At 37.3% G+C, this 23,361-nt stretch overlaps 1 long non-coding RNA gene across 3 annotated transcripts in view; it reads left to right on the forward strand.

Moving 5' to 3' along the window:
* Positions 1 to 23,361, forward strand: part of LOC121035486 (uncharacterized) — an 83,348-nt gene that overhangs the window by 54,469 nt on the left and 5,518 nt on the right. For 2 of the 3 annotated variants that reach the window (XR_005792918.1, XR_005792915.1), the window contains exons 3-5: positions 5,475 to 5,517; positions 9,404 to 9,481; positions 13,226 to 13,286. This is a non-coding gene — a long non-coding RNA (uncharacterized LOC121035486). The remainder of the gene's footprint in view (positions 1 to 5,474; positions 5,518 to 9,403; positions 9,482 to 13,225; positions 13,287 to 23,361) is intronic. The other variant, XR_005792916.1, reaches the window with a different exon arrangement.

The following is a 23,361-nucleotide window of genomic DNA, read 5'->3' on the forward strand; positions in this document are numbered from 1 at the left end:
AGAAGTACTTAGGTATGTGAAGGTTTTCTTTTTCTTTTTGTAATTTTTAAATGCCAGCATGTAAGTTCTTAGAATAATTGTATAAGGCAGTGATACTAAATGCTTCAAGGAAAAGGGAAGGTTTGGAATAATTCATTTCAGTTTCCCAATAATGATTTCCTAAACAGTGTTTCCTTCTAGTGATAGTTTCTTCTCTCCCTCCTGTTCGTCCAATTTCTGTCCATCTCCCGTGTTCTTTTGTAACATATGAAAACTCTGTGCCTCCCTTTCTCCCATTGTCTTCTATTTTTTGTGCATAATGTAGTCTCCTAATAACCCTACAAAACCAAGACTAGGTCAATAACTTCCATTTATAGTTATGACTTTGGTCCCTAGTCTGTGTGTACTTCTGAGTATTTCTGGGGAGAGGATGAGTTATTGAAACAATCTTGACTAGCTGGGATAGTGAGACAGAGAAGAGAATTTCTTTTTATTTAACATTTACTAAGGGTAAGAACTTCAACATTTAAACCTCTGAATTTCTTTTTTTTTTTGGCATGGCAAGAATGTGTCTAGACTAAAAAAAATATTTATTAAAACTACAAGTGAGTAAAGGTACTTCCGGCTGCCCCCAAATCTCCATGTGGTTCACTTTTAGAAATGTTCTTTAGGAGGCACCTGGGAAGGGACTGGAACAAACAAGAAATAAGATGGTAATATTTTCTGTAACATTGGTCTTGGTCAAAATGTTGACAATATAAGGTCACACTCAAAATTGCTAATTTTCTCATTCCAATGCAAAGACTTCTCCTTATTGCTGAGGTCAAAGTAGATCCAAAATTGTTTTAGGTTCATGTTTACCTGAATCTTTAGGTCAACGTGATACCAAATCTCAAGACAATCTCTGGTATATTTTTATTCTGTCTTTAAAGGGAAAAATTGTGGATGTAGAAGTTTTCTGTTTGATATTCAAGAATGATTTTACATTGCTCAACTATATAAACAAACTTTGGAGATTCTTGGAAATGAGTTGCTAAATTCAATTTTCTTTATAGTTCGGGCCAGTCTAAATTCTTCTCCAAAGGCTTTAGAAATTTGGGGGTCAAAGAAAGGCCAGGATAAGAATTGCAATTGCAGCTACATGGAGTGTCTGTGTAGAATGGAGAATATGACTTCTTTTATTAAATATGACACAAGAAATAATTACCAAACTGCACCCTGGTGTCTCCTGGTATATAATACAGTTTGGCATTGTGGAGTAATAGTAGTAGCTGATGAATCATGAAATTAACATCTATGAAATATCAATCAGATCCTTTCAAATATCATCAGTGTCTGCATATCCTCTCTGCCCTTCATTGATTTTGAAATAAAGGAAAATAGTTACTCTGGTTCTAGAGAGCCCTATAAAAATGAATACACGGACCCCTGGGTGGCTCAGTCAGTTGAGTGTCTAGCTCTTGATTTCAGCTCAGGTCATGATCCCAGGGTCGTGGGATCGAGTCCCGTGTTGGGCTCTGTGCTGAGGGTAGAGCCTACTTAAGATTCTCTCTTTCCCTCTGCCCCTTCCCTCATCTCTAAAATAAAATTTAAAAATTTTCTTAAGTGAAAAAAAAAAAATCTCTGGGTGGAGTTCTGATTGACTTAAAACTCGGATAGCATTGTCATTCCTTTCTCAGTGTCTCTCTAGACATTCTAGAGATATCTTAAATGATCCTAAATATCCTGAATGATGATTTGGGAATCCCTAGAATGTAGACTTTTCAAAGACAGTGACTTTGTGTTCCATGCCATGTTTCTGGTGCTGGAACAGTGCTGGACACAAGAGCTCAATAGCTGTTTGTTGAGTTGGATTGGTAACTTAATATTGGGGAGAGAACTTTGTCTCTCTGCTCAGACTGACCTTGGTTAGGAGACTGACATAGCCACTGGGTGACTTGGAACAAGTTATTTCACTTCCCAGAACTTCAACTTTCTTGTGTATAAGGTGCTGTCCAGACTAGTTGCGATAGCATGCACAAAGTACAGAGCACAGAAGTTGAGAAGTACTTGGTGCTTAGTGAATGATTGTTCCCTCATTAACTCACATTCATCCCATCCTTTTTCTGTTACAGCTTTCTACTTTTCAAAATGCACTTGATTCAAAAGGAAGTATTTTCAGAGAAGACTATCATGACTTCTAAGAGGAGTCTCTAGAAACCAAATTCTGAGCAGGGGAACTGATTCCTTCCTGATTTCCTTAGCTTTACTAATCCTAAATCAACTAACCACTTCCGCATTGGGTCTATGTGAATGTAAACATGGAAAACATCACATTCTAGATTTCCACCATCCTTCACATATGTTATTTTCAGGCAGGAGGGGAAATTTGGGTTTACTTATTTGTTTTATTTTATTTTCTGCATATTAAGTAGATTGATACATGGACCTCTTGGAGGTCTAGGGTGACCCAAGGAGCTAAAAAATGAAGACCTTTTTTCCCTTTGACATTTCGTGGTTGATTTATTAAATTCCTCAAACAGGTGATTTCCAAGCATTCTAGTCTTTTAGGTTGATCATGAGTTCTCACTATCATTTGCTTGTGGTAAACCTTAAATCCCTCATTTACTTTATTAACTAATATTGTAATGAATTATTGATTGCTCACTGTGTATCTGTGCATTCTAGTGCTGTGAGGCATAACTAAAAATAAGAAACAAATTGAGGTTATGGGATTGGTTCTCAGGGAGAAAATAACCCTAAAATTTTTAACATGTATTTATTGTATTGTATGTTTACAAAGTGGCTTGTGTAAATACAGGTATTAAATAAGTAGTTATTAATATAATTACTAGATGTAACTAAACTGAAAAGGCAAATCCTATATACATTAGACAACTAGGAAAAATTATTTGGGAATATAAGCATATGCTTGACAGTGTGGTAGACTATATTTGCATATTATTTCAAAACTTTTTATTACTGAAGTACAGTTCACACACACACACACACACACATATATATATACACACATACACACACACACACACACACACACATATATATACATATATATATATATAGTTTTGAGTGTACAACATAGTGATTTGACAATTCTGTATGTTATGCAATGCTCACTACAGTAAATGCAGTTGTCAGTTGTCACCATACAACATTACTACAATGTCACTGACTATATTCCCTATGCTGTACTTTTCATCTCCATGACTTATTTATTTTATAACTGAAAGTTTATACCTCTTCTCCTTTACCTATTTAGCCCATCCCCCCCCCCCCCCGCCTTCTCCCTTCTGGCAGCACCAGTTTGCTCTCTGTATTTATGAGTCTCTTTCTGTTTATTTATTCATTTGTTCTATTTTTGAGATCCCATATGTAAGTGCAATCATATGGTATTTGTCTTTCTCTGTCTGACTTATTTCATTTAGCATAATACTCTCTAGGTCCATTCATGTTGTTACAAATGCCAAGATCTCATTCTTTTTTATAGTTAATATTCCATTATATCTATCTATCTATCTATCTATCTATCTATCTATCTATCTATCTCCATGTGGTCACAAATGGAAAGATCTCATTCTCTTTTTACTTTATTTATTTTATTTTTTAATGTTTATTTATTTTTGAAAGAATGAGAGAGACAGAGCATGAGTAGGGGCAGGGCAGAGAGAAAGAGGGAGACACAGAATCTGAAGCAGGCTTCAGTCTCTGAGCTGTCAGCACAGAGCCCTATGCAGGGCTTAAACTCACGAACTACAGGATCATAACCTGAGCTGAAGTTGGGCACTTAACCGACTGAGACAGCCAGGCATCCCAAGATCTCATTATTTTTTATGGCTTAGTAATATTCCATTATATATATATATATATATATATATATATATATATATATATATATGATACACTGATACACATATTTTCTTTATCCATTCATCTATCAATGGACACTGGGCTGCATCCATAATTTAGCTATTGCAAATAATACTGCAGTAAACACGGGGGAATATACATCTTTTCAAATTAATGTTTTCATATTCTTTGGGTAAATTCCCAATAGTGGAATTACTGGATCATATGGTAGTTCTAATTATAAGTTTTTGAGGAACCTATATACTGTTTTGGACAGTGGCTGCACCAGTTTGTTTTCTCACCAACAGTGCCAGAGGGTTCCCTTTTCTCCACATCCTTGCCAACACCTATTGTTTCTTGGGTTGTTGATTTTAGCCATTCAGACAGGTGTCAGGTGATATCTTGTGGTTTTGATTTCCATTTCCTTGATGATGAGTAATGTTGAACATCTTTTCATGTGTCTGTTGGCCATCTGTCTTGTTTGGAGAAATATCTATTTATGTCTTCTGCCCATTTTTGATTGGATTATTTGTTTTTGGATGTTGAGTTTTATATGTTCTTTATATATTTTGGATACCAGCCCCTTATCAAATATGTCATTTGCAAATGTCCTCTCCTATTTGGTAGACTTTTAGCTTTGTTGGTTGTTTACCTTTGCTGTGAAGAAGGTTTTTATTTTGATGTAGTCCCAATGGTTTATCTTTGCTTTTGTTTCCCTTGTCTGTGGAGACATATCTAGAAAAATGTTTTTATGGCTAATGTCAGAGAAATTACTACCTGTTCTCTCTTCTAGGCTTTTTGTGGTCTCACATTTAGGTCCTTAAACCATTGAGTTATTTTTTCATATGGTGTAAGAAAGTGGTCCAGTTTCATTCTTTTGCTTGTAACTGTTCCATTTTCCCAACACCATTTGTTGAAGAGATTGTCTTTTCCCATTGCATATTCTTGATACCTTTGTTGAAAATAAACTACCATATAATTGTGGGTTTATTTCTGGGCTCTCTACTCTGTTCTGTTGATCTGTGTGTTTGTTTTTGTGCCAGTACCAAACTGTTTTTGATTACTACAGCTTTGTAGTATGTCTTGAAATCTAGGTTTCTGATACCTCCATTGTTGTTCTTTTTTAAGATTGCTTTAACTACTCAGGATTTGTGGCTCCATTCAAATTTTAAGATTATTTCTTCTAGTTCTATAAAAAATGCTGTTGGTATTTTGATAGGAGTTTCATCAAATATGTAGATTGCTTTGGGTAGTGTGGACATTTTAACAATATTTGTTCTCCCAGTCAATGAGCATGTAATGTCTTTCAATTTCTTTCATTAATGTTTTATAGTTTTCAGAGTACAGGTCTTTTACCTCCTTGGTTAAGTTTATTCCTAGGTTTTTAATTATTTTTTGGTGCAGTTATAAATGGGACTGCTTTCTTAATTTCTCTTTCTGGTACTTCGCTATCAGTGTATAGAAATGCAATGGATTTCTGTATATTGATTTTGTATCCTACAACCTTATTGAATTCATTTATCAGTTCTAGTAGTTTTTTGGGTGGGTCTTTAGGGTGTTCTATATATAGTATCATGTCATCTGCAAATAGCTAAAGTTTTGCTTCTTCCTTACCAAATTGAATACCTTTTATTTCTTCTTCTTGGCAGATTGCTGTGGCTAGGACGTCCAGTACTATATTGGATAAAAGTGGTCAGTGGACATTCTTGTCTTTTTCCTGATTTTAGGGGAAAAGCTCTCAGGTTTTCACCATTGAATATGATGTTAGCTGTGGGTTTTTCATACATGGCCTTTATTATATTTAGTTATGGTCCCTCTAAATCTACTTCATTGTGGGTTTTTTATGATGAATGGATGTTGTACTTTGCCAAATGCTTTTTCTGCATGTACTGAAATGATCATATGGTTTTTATCCTTTCTCTTACTGATGTGATGTATCACGTGGATTGATTTGTGAGTATTGAACCACGTTTGCATCCTGGGAATAAATCCTGCTTGATCATAGTGAATGATTTTTCATATATATATTGTTGGATTTGGCTTGCTAATATTTCATTGAAGATTTTTGCATCTATGTTCATCAGAGATATTGTCCTGTAGTTACCTTTTTTGATGGTATCTTTATTTGGTATCAGGGTAAATGCTGGCACCAAAGAATGAATTTGGAAGCTTTCCTTCCTCTTGTGTTTTTTGGAATAGTTTGAGAAGAATAGGTATTAACTCTTCTTTAAATGTTTTGTAGATTAAAAAAATAATAAACGTTTTGTAGAATTCCCATGTGAAGCCATTTGGTCCTTGACCTTGTTTGTTGGGAGTTTTTTGATTACTGATTCCATTTCTTTGCTGGTAATTGGTCTGTTCAGATTTTCTATTTCTTCATGATTCAGTTTTGGGAGGTTGTAAGTTTCTAGGTATTTATCCATTACTTCTAGATTATTCAATTTGCTGGCATATAATTTTTCATAATACTGTTTTATAATCCTTTGTATTTCTGTGGTGTCAGTTGTATTTCTCCTCTTTCATTTCTGATTTTGCTTATTTGAATACTGCCTCTTTTTTTTTTCCTGATGAATCTGGCTAAAGGTTTGTCAATTTTGCTGATCTCTTCAAAGAACCAGCTCCTGGTTTCATTGATCTGTTCTTTTGTTTGTTTGTTTGTTTGTTTCTTTTTTTAAGTTTTATTCAAGTTCCATTAGTTAACATCAAGTATAATATTAGTTTCAGGTGTACAATTTAGTGATTCAACATTTCCATACAGCATATGGTGTTCATCACAGCATGTGCATACCTTAATGCCCAACACCTATTTAACCCATTGCCCTACACACATTGCCTCTGGTAACTCTCAGGTTGTTCTCTATAGTTAAGAGTCTGTTTCTTGGTTTGTTTCTCTCTCTCCCTTTTTTCCCCTGTGCTTATTTGTTTTCTGTCTTAAATTCCATGTATAAGTGAAATCATATGGCATTTGTCTTTTTTTGACTGTCTTATTTTGTTTAGCATACTACTCTCTAGCTCTATTCACATCATTACAAATGCTAAGATTTCATTCTTTTTTAGGACTAAGTAATATTCTGTTTTATATATATATATATATATATATATATATATATATATATATATATGTGTGTGTGTGTGTGTAATATAATATATATTCTGTTATATAGAATATATATATCACATCTTCTTTATCCATTCATCAATTAATGGATGCTTGGGCTGTTTCCATAGTTTGGCTATTATAGATAATGCTGCTATAAACATTGGGGTGCATGTATTCCTTCAAATTTATTTTTGTATTCTTTGAGTAAATACCTAGTAGTGCAATTGCTGGGCTGTAGGCTAGTTCTATTTTTAACTTTTTGCAGGATCTCTGTACTGTCTTCCAGAGTGGCTGTATTAGTTTGCATTCCTACCAACAGTCTTCACATCCCCACCAACACTGGTTGTTTCTTGTGTTATTAATTTTAGCCATTCTGATATGTGTGACGTGATACCTCATTATGTTTTTTTAAATATTTATTTATTTATTTTGAGAGAAAAAGAGAGAGTGGGGAAGAGGCAGAGCGAGAGGGAAAGAGAGAATCCCAAGCAGGCTCCATGCTGTCAGCACAGAGCCTGACATGGGGTTTGATCCCAAGAACCATAAGATCATGACCTGAGCTGAAATCAAGAGTCAGACACTTAACCAACTGAGCCATCCAGGTGCCCTGTCTCATTGTAGTTTTGATTTGTATTTCCCTGATGATGGGTGAAGGTGAGCATCTTTTCATGTGTCTGGAGAATTCAAATTCTCTTACCCAAGAGGTGAGACAAGGTTGGGAAGCAGGGCTTTAAGATTCAGGGGGCGCTATATAAAAAGTATATCAGGAAGGGATCCTGGAAGCAAGATACAGCCTTGAGAAATAAGACTGCCATGTTCTAGATATGGGAATTAGGGCTCCAGTGAACCACACCATTAAAGGCAAGACTGGTGCTTGTAAAATCTTGAGAGACAAGCACCCTGGTCAGATAAATGTGGTCATGGCTAAAACGCCTAACCTCTTAATGCAAATGAAAGATTCAGGCTCCTGTGGTATGCCTGTCTGACAGCCTGTGGAAGTTGTGGGTATGGCCATACCCTTGTGGATAAGCAGCAGATGATGTCTCTCTTGAGAAGGATCTTGTACTGCATGGCAGCCACTGGGGCAAATGGATGGTCCTCAGGAAACTAAAATTCACCAAGGAGTCTGCACAGGTAGTGAAGTCACTGCAGTTTTTCCTCAAGGCTTTATTCTTTGGGTCTACATGTAAAAGGGTCTGGTGAAGCTTCTGGTGAAGGTCCTTGAAGCTTCACCCTCTGGAGTTCATCAGGGTCATGGTGGCTATAAGCATGTGCCAGATCTCTGTAAGGTGTAGGCAGATCTCAGAGGACTTTGAATAGTGCTATGAAGCTTAGGAGATCCTTCTCATAAGACGGATTTAGTTTTCTTCAGCCTCAGAGGATATCCTGAAAATGCACATTACTCTCAGGTGAGGTTTGAGTGGTCAGGTGGAGGTAAACATGAGATGTAAGGAGATGATTAATGGTTTCTATTGGACCAAGAGTAGAAACTTTTAGATTGGTAAGTAGTACATTTTGACTTTTATCATTTTTATAGACTGAATGTTTGTGTCTCTCCCCTCTCCTCAAATTCATATGTTGAAACCTAATCCCTGATGTGATGGTGTGTAGAGGCCTTTGGGAAGTGATTAAGTCATGAGGCTAGAGCCGTCATGGATAGAATTGGCACCCCTATAAGGTGCTCAAGAGATCAGAGTTCCCCATTCCATGCAGCAAAAACATGGCCTATGTGAACAAGGTAGTGAGTCCTCACCAAACACTGAATCTATTGGCACCTCAACCTTAGACTTTCCAGTCTCCAGAACTGTGAGAAATAATTTGTGCTGTTTATAAGGCACCCAGTCTGTGATATTCTGTTATAGCAGCCTGAATAGACTAAGAAAAATCCTAAGATAAATAATAGAAATTACACCCTCTTTTTAAAAATTCAAATAATTGGGACACCTGGGTGGCTCAGTCTGTTGTGTCTGACTTCAGCTCAGGTCACGATCTCACAGTTTGTGAGCTTAAGCCCTGCGTCAGGCTCTGTGCTGACAGCTCAGAGCCTGGAGCCTGCTTTGGATTCTGTGTGTGTGTCTCTCTCTCTCTCAAAAATAAATTAATAAGTAAACATTTTTTTTATTAAAAAAAAAGGAAATTCAAATAATAGGGGTGCCTGGGTGGCTCAGTCAGCTAAGTGTAAGTAAACAATTTTTATTGAAAAAAAAAAGGAAATTCAAATAATAGGGGTGCCTGGGTGGCTCAGTCAGCTAAGTGTCCAATTCTTGGTATTGGCTCAGGTCATGATCTCACTGTTTGTGAGATCAAGCCCCACCATGGGCTCTGTACTGATAGCACGGAGCCTGCTTGGGATTCTCTCTCCTTCTCTGGCCCTCTCCCACCCTCTCTCAAAATAAATAAATAAACTTTAAAATTTTTCAAATAATAGCCTGACGTATCTTTCTAAATTGTGATAAATTTGTTTGCCTCTCTCAACAGGAATCTCTCATTATCCTCTTCTTGGCCAAAAGACAAGATAGAATTTCTGGTTCACTGTTTCTTATGCTGATACTGCAGGTTATATTATGTTTTGCATCCTAAGCTTCCCTTTTAGAATCAGTAAATAACTATTTGAGTACAATTGATTGAATGAATTAGAAGACTTGGTTCTCTTCATCTTTCAGAATACTCTCTGCCAGTCACACTCCTTTGTATCGCTTATAACCATGTAAAAATCGCTTCCTCTATGAAATCTCAGATGATTCCTCTCTCTGTGTGTGACCTCTGCATCCTTTGAGACCCCATAGCACATTGGTTTATAAGTCTTTTGTGGCACTTCGCTATTTACATTCCTCCTTTTACTTTTCTCAACATTTAACATGTTTCTATGTAATATTTATTGATAATCCTCCTGTCCCTTCCACAAAGGAAGCCTGTAGAAGAAGCATAAGTCAGAAAATGATAATGAAAGCAAAATAAAGATAGGACTATAAGATAAAGCCAACTGTTAACAAACATTTAGTGGATACTTGCCATGTCCCACATGCCAGATGGTCTCTGCTCTCCTGGAACACAGAATTGAGTCAGGACAAGGCTGTGACTTATGGACCAGTTCAACCCTCAGAAGTACTCAGAGACTAGCTTCAAACCATTATTAGAAGTTTGGTATTAGTAGTTTAGCTCCCTACCCACCTATCTTCTCACTAATTTACCCACTCTTACTAGTGTTGTTGCTAGAAGATGGGCAACAGTGTATTCTCAACCATGCTAGGATTTTTCATTAAAGGACTTCCTTTCTAACTTCACAGATATCTCAGTAGCTCTTTACCAAGATTTCTTCAAGGTTTAAGGGTTTCTGTGCCAAGACTATAAGACCACTCATATAATTATGCTAGGAAGATGGGGTATCCCTCAATTTTTCCATGGAATTTTCATTCCAGCTTGTGAGTACTTAATATATATTATCTGGTAAAACCCCTGGCAGTTTTTCACTAGTTACAGCTGCCTCTGTAAAAGAAACCTCATTTATAAGCTGTTTTCTCTACATTGGCTAAATGGCAGTAAATAAGATAATGATCATCATTTTCCAAATGTCATAAGAGCAGCTGATGGCACCAACCTAGTCATTTATGGCTCCAGGGCAAACTATGGGTGGAATGTTATGACTGTACAAATATGTGAAAATGTAGATTATTACCATAGCAATGTAAAAAGCTACAGATTTTCCCCTAACTGGTACCTAGTTTCTGTATTTTAACCAAAATAATTATGGAGGAAAGTCCCTTCTAGACCGTTTTAAAAGCAAAGCATTTGCATTAGGAGCTTTTTTTAAACATAAAAATATTTACTTTAATTTTCAATTGATATCTTTATGTATGAAGCAAGAATAAGGAAAAGTATAATTTCAGTATAATTTTGATTCTAATAGACCTTTTAAAATAGTATTTTTATTATAATAACTATCACCTCAGATAATAACTAGTAATTAGAATTTTTTCTCACAGGACTTATTTCTTCAAAAATGCTGATTTTTTTGCTGCTCTACTTTCAAAATTTGGCTAAGTTGCTAATTTAAGATCATGAATTTAAGTGCTCTTCCATGAATTAGAATTTTACTCCCAGGCAGCTCTAAGCAATGTTAATTTCCTGAGTCTTTTTCTCCCCCTTAGGTAGTAAAGTCAGTTACTTTAACATAGCAAGAAGGTATTAGATGCTGACCCCTAAAAGAGGCAGGTATATGCATTTACGTATACTAGGATATTTGCCATCATCATTTTTTGGGCTTTTTCCTGAGGCCAGGGGGCATCTGGTACAATGTGGGGTGGAAGAATGTCAAGAGGCATCCAGGCAGGCTGGGTTGATGTGGACAGCAGTGTGCAGGGTCAGCCTATGATCCAAAGGTCAGGCTTCGATCCAAGGGTTGAATCCAAGAGGTCATTAGGTGATGCTTGGAACAAATAAGGGAAACCACCAGCAAATCCAAAGGGAAATAAGTCAGGAACCTGGGAATGACTGCTAGAGGGATCCAAATAAATTTGCAAAAAAGTTTTAGGCAAATACTGAGTAAACACCTGACCATGTTTCCCAAGGTGTTCTGACCAAAACTTAGTAAGAGCTACATTTTATATCACAGCCTAACACACATTGACACACAGCCCTCACTGTGTCAGAGTTTTACCAAGTCCTTACCCTCACCTTGGGTAGAGGCACTCAGAAATTTTCCATTTTCTTAGGTTCTATTCTATTTCATTTGAAGATGTTGATAGGAGGCTTACAAAATTGCTTTCATGATCTGTTAATTGATAGAAAACCATAGCTTAAAATGTACTGTCTTGGGGACTGGGGAGATAGAATAAAGAGAGTAAAAAAAAAAAAAAGGACTAAGAGACTGGAGGACATGGTTTCTGGTTTCAAGGAGATGGAAAGTTCCTTAGGAAGTTACAATGTAACAGGTGAAACAACAAAATGACACATTTAAAGTAGAATAAATGGAAGCAAGCAAATTAACAGGAAAATTAATATTAGTACAAGTTAGTTATAGCAGTGTCGGCTTGAGATGTGCATAGCTAAGGTCAGCAATGAGGCCCTTCATAGACGGAGTTAACATCTTACTCATCTCCATAGCCCTTTACTGCTTAACATTCTACCTTACATTGATGTAAATAACTTAGCACAATGAAGATACAAGGCATTGTTGTTATTCCAGGTGTCCCTATAGGGCTGAAGTTAAAATTCTAATTTTTTTATTTAGTAGAATAGCCCTAAATTATTTCCCATGACACTTTGGTAGAAATTAGTTTATGAAATTACTGTAGTTATTTGACCTTGGATTGGCTCCAAGGCTACGGATGGTGAATATCAAGGGGAAACCTTAGCAAAGTGCCAGGGAGCTTCAGAGACACCCAAAGAAAGGAAATACATATCAGAGCACTGAAGTCAGACTCATCTACTTAAATAATTTTACCTCAAGTTATTCTGCCTACACCACTCACTGCACATTTACCGAAATTGTATCTGGTAGTTGTCCCCTTTCATTTTTTATTTTTTATTTATTTATTTATTTATTTTTCAACGTTTATTTATTTTTGGGACAGAGAGAGACAGAGCATGGACGGGGGAGGGGCAGAGAGAGAGGGAGACACAGAATCGGAAACAGGCTCCAGGCTCTGAGCCATCAGCCCAGAGCCCGACGCGGGGCTCGAACTCACGGACCGCGAGATCGTGACCTGGCTGAAGTCGGACGCTTAACCGACTGCGCCACCCAGGCGCCCCACCTTTCATTTTTTAAATGGTGTTGTTTCCTCAATATCTCCAACACAAATAGATTTCATTGTTACTTTTCTTTTTTTTTAATTTTTTTTTAATGTTTATTTATTTTTGAGAGAGAGAAAGAGAGAGACAGAGCATGAGCAGGGGAGGAGCAGAGAGAGAGGGAGACACAGAATCTGAAACAGGTTCCAGGCTCTGAGCTGTCAGCACAGAGCCCGACACAGGGCTCAAACTCACAAACTGTGAGATCATGACCTGAGCCGAAGACGGACGCTCAACCGACTGAGCCACCCAGGCGCCCCTTATTGTTACTTTTCAAGACTAGGCACAATGGGTTCCTTCCACTTTCCCATCACCACCAAATCTACAATGTTGATACATAGACAATGTGCAAAAATTACTTGTGAGTGAAAAATACATAAAACTCTATACAATTAGAAGTTATCTCTGTCTTGCTCATTTTATCTTTAGCCTAGCACATAATAATCATTTTATATGAATAAATAAAATTATTTTAGCAGTCTCTGAATCCCACACCCCCTTTTCTTTCAGGGATGGAAAAACCACCATCTCTGACAACTTAAATTCTCATTTCCTTGTATTCATCACATTTGTAAGTACACAACAGAAGCATTAACTTTTTCAGTTAAAATTCTGGCCGGGAGGGCGCCTGGGTGGCTCATTGGGTTAAATGTTGGACTCTTAGTTTCTGTTCAGGTCATGATCTCACAGCCTTTTGTGGGTTCGTGTCCCACATCGGGCTCTGCACTGACAGTGCGGAGCTTGCTTGGGATTCTCTCTCTCTCGGCTTCTCCCCTACTTGCACTGTCTCTCTCTCAAATAAATAAATACACTTAAAAAAAAAAAAATCTGGCAGGGAGCTACAATCAATGATTATACACCATAAGTGACTTTGATATTTGTGATCAGCTCTAGGGGACTCGTTGAACCTGACCACAAATTACCCAATGACATGAGATGGTTCGTAGTATCAACTCCTTTTTTGAAGTTATAAGTTAAATAATCTCTATATGTCAGTATAGAAGATGATGTATTTAAGAACTCCAAGTGTCTTTCATACTCAGTTATCCATAGTCTTTATTCAGGGTTGTTGTCAGTAATTTCTCAGATGAACTATGAGGAAATATTCATATGTTCCTGTGGTAATTTAGACAGGTTCTTCCACGCTGAAAAATGTCTATACTGTTCTTCCACCAGGGAGAACTCTTGATGTAGCTGGGAAGAAGTTTGGAAAGGAAAAATCTTTCTGTGTAATAATGTTGTACCTACACTGGAATGTATTTCTGAATTGCAATCCACTAATTCTGGGTTTCTATCTACCACATTATATTTATTTTTATTAATTACATAAAATGTTTTTCAATATACCATGAAAAAGAAAAAAAATTAAAATAGCACTTCCTTTTTAATTTACTGTCCTCCTAAAACATCATTTTAAGAAGTCCCTAGTATTCCACCTAAGGAACAGATTATAATGTAAATAAGTTTAAAATAGAATTTGCAACAACAATATATCTTATTCAAGCATCCACAGTTTTGCCAAGATTTCATTCTCAGCTGCTAGGAAAATAACTCTCCACACAAAGAAATGTCAACTGCAGATAAGATAAATGGTTTAAATATGATCTCATTGAAAGTCTGAGTCTTTTCTAAAATATCAAGGATCTTTGTGCCAGGGAGTATAAAGACAGAGGAAGGTCTTTGTCATCTTGGCACTCACCAAGGGAGTAGCCCAAACTACTGTGTTAATTTCTTTAAGGCTTAGGTGGTACCTAGATGTCAAACTGATAATTTACTCTTTCAGGAAGTTTTTAAGACTGAGAAATCTACTCTGTGATATAAGGTACCCTAGCAAGCTAGATAAGAAAAATAGCAAGACTTTGTAGGATCTTTCTAGATTATATTTAATAACACTATTATACTTAATTTATAACTATAAATCATACTTATAAATAAATTTATAAGTACAAATCCAGTCATTTTTATTTATTTTTTTTTAAATTTTTTTTTTCAATGTTTATTTTTGGGACAGAGAGAGACAGAGCATGAACGGGGGAGGGGCAGAGAGAGAGGGAGACACAGAATCGGAAACAGGCTCCAGGCTCCGAGCCATCAGCCCAGAGCCTGACGCGGGGCTCGAACTCACGGACCGCGAGATCGTGACCTGGCTGAAGTCGGACGCTTAACCGACTGCGCCACCCAGGCGCCCCGAGAGCTTTTAATCTTAATTGACAAAGTGAATCATCATTTGTAAATGCTTCTGAAGAGTATAAATTATTACAAATAACATTTGTGGGTTTTTAATTCATTGTTATACACATCTGTGGCACAGATGGCCTGGGCTGCTTCTTGCAGAGTATTATACTTCTTCTGTCTTGAGGTCCCAATTCTTGGAACTTTGGGTTGATTCCATATTTGCAAGTCCTTAGTAATAAATTATCAAAAAGAAATGTTTAATAACTATATACAGACAGTTGTATTTGATGTCCACATTGATCATCACCAGGTTTGTGCCATTTCTTAAGGTCCCATAAAAACACATGCTCTTTCAGATAAGGATTCTACCATTATATCACACTCCATAGCCCACTGGTAGATGTGCTATCACCTGCTCCTAAGGTTGATGGCTCCCTGTTCAAGAGGGTCTTTTGTCTCCCTGGCAGCATTAGCTACTTCTTTTTTCTTTCAATGATTTGTCAGATGTTTATTAAGCACCTACTCTATGGCACTGATGCTCTCTGCTATAATACTACATGTCTTGTGCCCAAGGCATTACCCTGCCTTTTTCAAAGTCACTGTTTTGATCATTGTTCCAGCACATGTCCTAAATACACTGGGGATTTTTCCTGGGACTTGGACTAATGGTAAAGTAAGGTAACTCAGATTTAAATGAATATAGTATGTCTTACTTGATGGAACCAATGAAAATTACAAGCATTTAAAAATTTGAATTACTTTAATAAGGGCAGAGTAATTTCCTAAATTAATTAATATATCATTTATTAACTTCCATTAAACCCTTGTTAATTAAATGGAGTGGTAAAGTTAAATAAAAAGATGGATAATTTCCTAAAGGAGATGAAATTGTGATTTAAATATCTTTCTTAATTGGCTTAATAGACAAGCACACTACCATATAATTCATACAGGATTTGGAACTGCAGCATGATGAAAGACTCCACACAGGTAGAGCATTATGAGAGCAGGAGACACCAAGGATTATTTCCAGAGAATGACTGTACTCTGTTTTACTCTATTTCAGTGGTTATAAACTTTTTCTTGGTCAAGAACTCAATATATATATGTCAACTAATGTTTACCAATTATCTCTTGTATGCCAGGCATTGAGGGAATGAGAGCTATGGGTTTATTTGAACAAAAATAGATCTCTTTGAAAATTTGGTGAAAGTTATGGATGCCTTTCAACAGAAAAAAAATAAAACATATACATGCATATTCACGCAAGATTTTGCACAGACTCTCAGGAGGAATATAGACCTTAGAAGTTCATCCATGGGCCCCCTGAGATCTGTGGATTTAATTTAAGGACTGCTGCCCTGTTTGAAATTATTCAAGCTAGAAATGATGTATGTGTGTCTTTGGACAAGTCACTTAACCTCTCTAGGCTTCTTTTTTTTGTTTGTTTGTTTGTTAAGTGAGGGCTGTAGATGAGTCTTCCATTTCTAAAAATCTGTTTGTGAACAGGTGCTGCAAATATGCTTGTCTATCGATGTCATTTACCTCTCTGTTGCTCATATTTGTCTGGGGATAGGAAAGAATAATACAAAACAGAGCGTAACAACATAGAGTAGGAATCAGAGAATCTTCTGGAATTTAGAGACCATATAAACTTTTTGATGAGAAGAGGCAGTAGCAGTCCAGATGGTAAATGGCCCGTGGTGAGTGAATGTCAGAGTTAGGACCTGGCTCTGTATTTCTTGACCTCAGTAATGCCACAGCTGTTTCCATAATGCCATAGCACGTATAAAGATTTATCCCCCACTAATGCCCATAAAGTGGTTACACTAGATTAATAATTGTCTTCTTAAATTAACATGCTAAATCCCGGTTGTTTGCATGCTGAATTAAGATATTTATCTTTAAGTAGAGGTAGTACTAATGGAAATATTTTATAGACTTGGCATGAAAGACACTTGGTATCAAAGACACTTTGAAATTCAAGGATATTTAGGACATCCAAAAAGCTGTATTAGTGGCAATAACCCTAGTGTTGTTGGTTGGGTTGTGTTCCCCCCAAATTTATACATTGAAGTCTTAACCCCCAGTACCTCCGAATGTGACCTTATTGGGATATAGGGTCATTACAGAGGTAAGTTAAAATGAAATTTTTAGAGTGGACCCTAATCCAATATGACTGGTGTCCTTATAAAAAGGGAAAATTTAGGGGCGCCTGGGTGGCTCAGTCAGTTAAGCATCCAACTTCGGCTCAGGTCATGATCTCGCAGTCCATGAGTTCAAGCCCCACATCAGGCTCTGTGCTGACATCTCAGAGCCTGGAGCCTGTTTCAGATTCTGTGTCTCCCTCTCTCTCTGACCCTCCCCTGTTGATGCTCTGCCTCTCTCTGTCTCAAAAATAAATAAACATTAAAAAATTTTTAAAAAACATAAAAAGGGAAATTTTAGAGACAGGCACTAACACAGGAAGAACACTATGTAAACATGAAGGCAGAGATCCAGATGATAGGTATATGCACGAGTAAATATTTGCAGAAGGTGATAGTTGAGCCTGTTATAAAAGACTAACATGTAAGTAACTTAACCCTATCACTCATTCAATCTCACCATTGGAAATGTTGACAGTCATATAGTAATGCGATTTTATTTTATTTTATTTTATTTTTTTAACGTTCATTTATTTTTGAGACAGGGAGAGACAGCATGAACGGGGGAGGGTCAGAGAGAGAGGGAGACACAGAATCTGAAACAGGCTCCAGGCTCTGAGCTGTCAGCACAGAGCCTGACGCGGGGCTCGAACTCACAGACCGCGAGATCATGACCTGAGCCGAAGTCGTATGCTTAACCGACTGAGCCACCCAGGCGCCCCGAGTAATGTGATTTTAAAAAGGTTCCATTTATTAAGTGCTACAATGTGCCAAATATTATGAGGCATACAGGTATACTATAAGCTACTTTGTTTAAATTTGTATCTTTCTGAAATTTGTTAATAATTCAATAATGATGAGTGCTAAACCTTTTTTATTCCATTTAATGACTCATGCACTTACTGATGCCAACAGTATTTGAGTTAAAGCCGTTGTTCCAACATTAAATCATTCTACCACATTTCACGATGAATATTTTTAGCAAATAACTATTTTTGTAGAAAATATGTTCCAGTAACTATTTTTGTAGAAAAATAGTAAAAAAATTTCTACTCTCTGTCCTGATTTTAAAACTATTTCTGGCATCCATGGTTACATATTTTGACAGTCATCTGAATCTAATATGAACAAAACAAACTATCAGGAACAAGGAAAGATACCACAGAAAGAGATAAAATAATTGCTTTGAAGTAAATTATTATTTACTACATGGCATAATTTAAATGCATAAAATGAAAGCCTTTTCAGAACAATTATAATATCTTTTGTAAGTATATTTTAAAAATAATTATCACTATAAATTAATGAAGAATATTCCTAGCAATGTTATAAAGTGAATTGAATATTTTAAGCTTGATATTTTTGTGGGGTGGGGTGGGGTCAAAACAGCAATTTCGGATTCTGAGGAATGGTCACTTGTGTATTTAGTTTAACCAACACTTTTAAATTGATAAAAATAACCTATCTTATTTTCACATTCCAAATGTGTAATAATGTTTACATGTGATTCACATTTTATTACATTTAATTAAATAAAATTATTCATACAAAGCACCAAGGTCATTACCTGGCACAAAGAAAAATGTACAGGATATTAGTTGTAACCCCTCACCTCCTAATTAAATTTAACAAAGCTATTAGTTGCATACTACTGTGCCCAACATTAGGCTAGATTGTCTGATTAAGAAAATATATTTTTTGTTTAAGATATAAATGTATCACATGGTTTGAGAAAAACTTTAAATTTTTAAAAATGTTAATTTATTTATTTTGAGACAGAGAGAGAGAGAGAGAGAGAACGAGTATGGCAAGGGCAGAGAGAGAGGGAGACACAGAATCTGAAGCAGGCTCCAGACTCTGAGCTGGCAGCACAGAGCCCAAAGCGGGGCTCCAACCCACAAACCACAAGTTCACAACCTGAGCCAAAATCAGACCAACTGAGCCACTCAGGTGCCCTAGTTTGAGAAAAACTTAAAAGACTATTATTCAATCCAACAAATGTAGATTGAACGTTCAAGCTAAAGCAAGTAGGGAGAAAAAAAAAGAAAGATTATGGCATTGTCTCTATCCTTGAGAAGTTTTGCTGCCACAATTGGAGAATAAAACCATATTTACTTATTTACATAAATAATGTACATAATGTGCATAATGTACATAAACGGTAGAGAGGTAGCTGTTTAGGGAAGGGCAGTAATGTGACCTGGAGCGGCCAGATAGAATGTGAACTGAATCTTAACGAATGGAGAAGGGTTGGATAGGCAGTGAAGAAAGAGAGCTGCCCGGAAGAGTACATGTTTGCTCATTCATAAACAGAGCAAGTAGTTTGTAAAACTATTTTAAAATTTACTATACACATTGTGGTGTTTGCTGATGTCCTGTTAGGTTTGAGGTTATATGACCATTCCTTAATAGGTGCTTTGCTTAAGTTGTTTTCAAAATATCCTTGAGAAATTCCAAGGACTCAGAATAGCCAAAACAATCTTGAAAAAGGACAGAGTTGGTCAAAGTTTGTGCTTAAGCCTTCTAAGCCACTTAGAGGTTTAGCTTTTACCATTGGATGTGTGTATGGCTTGGAGGCCGCTCTACTGCTCAAATTCAGGGCATTAACTTTTGTTGTCGTTGTACCTTTTCAGCCAGGAGCTGGTAGCTTGGAGCTTCCCTCCCTGATTGCTCCTGAAAGCGGTTAGGGCAATATAATTAAAAACAAAATCTCTCAACTGAGAAAACTTCTCCACAGGTATAGTAGAGAGAGAAAATAAGTTTTGTTATTTTTTTTATGTTTATTTTATTTTTTAATGTTTATTTTTATTTTTATTTTAATGTTTAGAGAGAGAGACAGAGCATGAACAGGGGAGGGACAGAGAGAGAGTGAGACATAGAATCTGAAGCAGGCTCCAGGCTCTGAGCTGTCAGCACAGAGTTCAACACGGGGCTTGAACTCACGAACCGTGAGATCATGACCTGAGCCAAAGTCGGACACTTAACCAACTGAGACAGCCAGGCACCCCAACCGTTTTATTATTGAATAAGCATTAAGCCAGACTGTGATGTACATCACAGGCAATCCATTAAGGGATTGCAAAAGGCTGAAAGAGATCTCACCCTTATATGTAGTCAAGCAGATACCACAATGCACGTCTTGTCAAGTAAGAGGACTCCACAGCACCTTTGGTGCACATAGTTCATACTCGTTTTGGCTGGTAATTGGAGTGACCATTTGTGTTGACTAATGGGTTTTATCCAGGAGGAAAACAAACTTCTTATCTCTTTATGACAGGATGTAGTTTTGCAACGTGGAACGAGGCCCCCCTGAATTTAGGCTCCTACTTGCCCGCAGAAACTGGGAGACAGGAGTGCTCTCTCCCTTGATATGTACATTTCAGAGATGGCTCCCGTCTTGAGAAAAGACATTCCTGGGTCACAGAGTAGAAAAGGCTGATCTAGTCTCCAAAAGGATTTATATACATTTCAAAGAGAGGAGAAAGTACTCACACTTGTTAAGTTTTCTAAAGTAAATGACCTTAAAAAAAAAAGAAGAAGAAGAAGAAGCAAGGGAGATCTCTTCCCTTGGTTTCAACAAGGAGAATTAAGCTTCTTATTTCTAGTTGTATTTGCTCTTACCGAGGATAGAACCTTTGGCAAGTACAACCTGTCAGACTGCCAAGGGATGACTGTGGTGTTATATTTAAGCCTGTTTTCCTAGGAGTTGCCCCTAAAAGCAGCTTATTGTTCAGTCTGTTTGGTCAGAGGTTATGTTTAAGACCCTTGTGCCAGTGATTTCTGCCCTGTGTTGATGAATCTGTGTCCAACTTGGGGAATGCTTTCAAGTTTGCCTATGTTCTGATGGCTCGGAGTGGGGGCAGCCTAGTGTATATGCGGAGTGGGGGCAGCCTAGTGTATATGCACAGCCTTCCCAACCCCCAGAGTTGACTCTGACCCAGGACACCTCTTGTTGGCTGCCTCTTTCCTTGATTCTCTCCATTAAACTTCTAGCTGCTCTGCTGTTTTGCTACATCAAGGAGCTGTCAGCCACTTCTTAATTGCCCTCCACTAAGATCTGTATTGTTTTTCTACAATGCCCTTAGGCATGGAGTTCTTTGCTCTCAGTTCCAAATAAAGTAGTCTTTTGAGACAGAGCTGCACAGCTCTTTGTCAACATGGCCTGCCTTTCCTCCAGGGCAGAACCCCTGTAACCACTCTACCATAATTGGATGTGAGACCCTGCTTTCCCTAGAAGGACACCTTTGCTCTATGAGTATGCACTGAGGTGGCAGAGGGAGAAGTTGGCAGCCTTGGTCTTCTTGGTGTGCCCCTCAAGGCATGGAACCTCCACCCTATGAGTGAACTGGGGTGGGAGTGATTGGGGACCCAGTATATTTGGCCTTCTGTGTCTGGGGTGGAGCTTCTGCCTTATGAATGGGGGGCTGGGTGGAGGAGGAGAGACCTGAACCTCTTAGCCACACCTGCCTAGAATAGAGCTTCCTAGAATAGATGAGAAACATCTGCACCCTGCCCATCCTGGGATGGAACTGTAGTCCCAGACTGGGAGCTGGCAGAGAGATGAAACTACCATTTTCTTGGCTGCACCGAGTAGAGCTTCTGTAATGAAGAGCTGGGGGAATAGCGAAGTAGCCTATGGCTCAAATACTACTATTTTTACTGATATTTAGCAGATTTCCTTGAAAGAATGTTTCCTCACTTGCTGTATGCTCTTATGACAATTTCTAGAGTCTTTAAATAAATGAAAATTATTTTTCACCAGTTGAATCGTTTTGCCAGACAGTTGAGGTCCTTACTCCATCATTCCAGAAGTCCCATTTCTCACCTTCATTTTGAAATATATTTTAACTGGATATAGATTTCTGGAATTACAGGTTAACTTTATGTTATTGTTTCTTTAAATATTTTGAAGATGTTTCTATATTGCATTTTGATTTACATAGTTTCTGACAGTCTGCGGTCATTCATATCTTTGTTCCCTGTATGTAATGCTTTTTTTTTTCTTCCTGTCTTCAATATTTTTTTTCCTTTGGTTTTTGGCCTTTTGGTTGTAATTTGATCCAGTATATTTTTTTTCCAGTTTTTCTCACTTGGAGTTCTCTGAACTTTTTGGATTTGTGTTTGTTGTTGTTATTAATTTTGGAAAAATTCTCAGCCATTATCCCTTCAAATATTTCTGTTGAACATCCATTACATGCATATTAGACCATTCAGTATCATCCTCAGAACTCCTGGATGTCCTGGGTTCTGGGGTTTTTTGTTGTTTTTGTTATTGTTGTTTGTTTTCTCCCCCACTTTGTTTTCACCTTGTGTTTAAATTGGGATAATTTCTGCTGATTTATCTTCAAGTTCACTGATTCTTTCATCTCTGCTACATTCACTTACCTACTGGTCCATTGAAAGAATTTTTCAACTCAGATACTGTGCTTTTTTTATTTCTAGAATTTCTATTTGTTTTATATATATTCCCTCTTTGCTAAAATTCTCCATCTATTATTCAAGCTGGCTACTGTTTCTACTAGAAAATTTAACATATTAACCATAATTATTTCAATCTCTATCCATTAGTTTTAACCTCGGTGGCATCTCTGCTTCTGCCTCTGTTGCCTGCTTTAGCTCTTGGCAACGACTTGGTTTTAGTTGCTTTTTGTGTAAAACAACATCAGAGACAAAGGTAAGAGGTAGTTACATCTGGAAATGGATGTGTTCCTTCTTCTGTCAGGTTAGTCAGTAGTTTAGCTGGGTTTATTGTTGCCGTACTTATCTTAAGTACAACACAGACTTCAAATTCCTCCATCAGAGAATTAGTGATACTTGTGGTTGGTATGGAACCTGACATGAAAAGAGGGTTTTTTTTTCTTAATTTTCCTGCTCTACCCTCAGCCTTCAGAGGGCCCTCCATACTTGTGCTGCAAAGAGTTCTTCTCTTCTTGCTCTTGTGCCCCCATTTCCCATAAAGTGGCATAATGTTGTGGCTTGTTACTTAGTGCAATAATTATGGTGCGGACATGGGCTTTCTCAGTTCTCCTGCTCTGTTTTCAGTGATGGATAAGTGCTGTGTGCCTGGGCCTAGGCGCTAAGATTTTCTTAGCCTTTCTGCACTTTCATGGCAATGCACTTTGCTTTGTGTTGGTGGGGAAGTCTGGTAGGAGCAAGTTTCTCACCTCACCTCCAACAGTTGAAGACCTTTTCTTTATATCAGCGTAGGATCCTAGACCTGAGTAGGTTTTCTTCCCCATTTTCAGCAGTATATAGCCTTTATTTCTATATCTTCCTTAGCGGTAAAGAACATGCTCCTGCAATGTGGGAGGTTGGAAGGTTTCC

This window comes from Herpailurus yagouaroundi, unplaced genomic scaffold (assembly GCF_014898765.1).
Source record: "Herpailurus yagouaroundi ecotype Mexico unplaced genomic scaffold, PumYag 28, whole genome shotgun sequence".
NCBI classification, from domain to species: domain Eukaryota; kingdom Metazoa; phylum Chordata; class Mammalia; order Carnivora; family Felidae; genus Herpailurus; species Herpailurus yagouaroundi.